We start from the raw sequence: 2,555 nt of genomic DNA, 5'->3' as shown, positions 1-2,555 counted from the left end.
GTGACCTCCTGGTGCATGGGTCAACACTCAACCACTGAGCCACACCAACCGGGCAAAACTACTGATTATTTACTTAACCTCATTAAATTTATGTCAGTATTATTTTCTCCTATGTTGAAAACCTCAGTTCTCAGTAACAAAAAGATATAAAATATTCATTTACTCTATCATGGATTACAAATACACCAGTTTTAGAAAGTTAGTACCGTTACTACCAAAAATGATTTATTCTTAGGTTATTTCCCACTGAGAGTATAAAATGAAATTACTGCATCTTAAAATCTTTTAGAATAGATCTTCTCTGCATGATGATGCCACCAACTGGAGATGGAGTTAGTTTCATTTGTTCCATTTTTAGACTTTGAATGATTTCTTTTTGATTGAATTTTATTTTATAATGCATAAAATACTTCTACGATTCCAACATTAATCTACAAATCAAAGAAGTTTGGCTCCCATTCCTGTTTTTTCCTACTGTTCTCTTTCTCTTTTATAAGTACATCACTTTTTAATCACTAGACAAATGTTATTGATTTATTTTTAAAAATAGTTCAGAGAACACTTGTTCTTCTCTATGTACTAGTAATATAAATAAAAATGTATGATGATGGACATTTAAAGCATATTAAAAGCAAACAGAAAAATTTACAAAGTGCCCAGGACTCACTATCAACCTTAAAATTGTCAGCTAATGGCTCCCATTTTTGCATGTCTGCCTCTCACTCATTTTTCCTCTTCTTGCATTATTTTGAAGAAAAATCCCAAATATTAAATCATTTTATCCATAAATAGTATCTCTAAATGATAGGAATTTCAAAAAACAAAAACAATTATTATATAAAGAGTTTAAACTTGAAGGTTAATCATTTATTTTTATAGTACTCATTTTCTTTCCTAATTTTTGTATTAGATTCTAAATAAGGTCCACTTAGTGAATTTTCTTTCTTTAACATTTTTTTTAAATTTACAGGTTCCCATTTTATGTCTCCTTTCTTCTTTTTTCTTTCTTTCCTCCTTCCTTCCTTCTACCTTTCTTCTACTTTTTTCTCCTATTGTTGATAAAGCTATAGTGGTTGTGTAGGTTTTCTCATAGTTGGCATTTTACAGATTGCATCCCTGTAATGCCATTTAACATATTTTTTTTGGATGATGCATATCCTATAAATTAATATTTGGATATAGGGGCTTGATGAGCCTTCTTCAAAGGTGGTATTTTATTCTTCAATCAAGAGGTACATATTACATACTTCTTTCTCTGCATCTGATAATTGGTTCCTTCATCCATGAAGTCATTAGAGGTTGCAAATTTCTGATGTTCTCTCATTACTTTCTTCATTTTTATCTGTAATTTTTCCATAAAGTGAATCAAACTTTTCATCTACTATTTGATTCACAGTGATATTATTCATATAGAAAGGCAGGATAAATATCTGATTTTTTTTCCCTTTTATTTAGAAGCTTTCAAATCTAATGAGGTGGTCCCCTGGTGTCAGGGTTCTCCAGAGAAACAGAACCAATGGAGTGTGTATGTATAAGAGATTTATTTTAAAGAATTGGCTCATGTGATTATGGAGGCTGTGTCTCAAGCTCTGCAAATAGTAAGCTAGAGAGCCAAGAGAGCCAGTGGTGTAGTTCTAGACTGAGTCCGAAGGCATGAGAACCAGGAGACCTGGTGGTGTAAGTTCAGGTCCAAGGGCAGAAGACGGATGTCCCAGGTCAACAGTCAGGTAGGTGAATTTCATTCTTATTCATGGGACGGTCAACAATTTGTTCTATATAGACCTTCAACTGATTGGATGAGGGCCACCCACATTAAGAAAGACAATATGCTTTATTCAGTCCACCAATTCGAATGTTAACCTTAACCAAAAACACTCTCCCAGGCACACCCATAATAATGTTTGACCCAATATCAGGGTCCTCATGGCCTGTTCAAGTTGACACATAAAATTAACCCTAGCATTTGGCCTTTTCAAAGAGCAATCATCTCCTTTTTCTTTCCCATTCTTTTTTTTCTTTTCAGTTCATGAACCCATGGATTGAAATATATTTGATGTGCTTCTATGGATTTAACCATTTGTATGCTATAAATGACTATAGACGCAAAGAGGCGGACCTTTTTTGATTAAATTCAAAATACCGTTGCAGTTAACTGGTTAAATTAATTTCATTATTGATGCTCAAATTGTTCCATTCTTGGACTCTTTAATTTAGTTCCTAAAACATTTTAATACAATTATAGTAGTTTTTTATGGTTTTCTTCCTTTGGTTGTGATATTCACGCTTACCATGTACATTTCTTGCCCTAAACTTGAATCATCATTTTTCTGAAAAACCTTGCTTCTTTTTAGAGTAAAATGCTATTTCAAGGCCATGATCTGGATGCTAGTGATGCACATTACTTACTCTTGAGTTGATGATTATTATTATTGAGTTGATTATTATTTAAATTTTTTTCCATAGGTGAAGCTGGAAATATGTAAATATTCTTATTATTCTAATCAGAACACAGAATATGCTTTTGTTTTTTGTTTTTACTAACTGGTTTACATTAC

This window comes from Myotis lucifugus, unplaced genomic scaffold, assembly GCF_000147115.1.
Source record: "Myotis lucifugus unplaced genomic scaffold, Myoluc2.0 scaffold_62, whole genome shotgun sequence".
NCBI lineage: Eukaryota > Metazoa > Chordata > Mammalia > Chiroptera > Vespertilionidae > Myotis > Myotis lucifugus.
The sequence above is the reverse complement of the archived record's forward strand: the minus strand, read 5'-3'. Positions refer to the sequence as shown.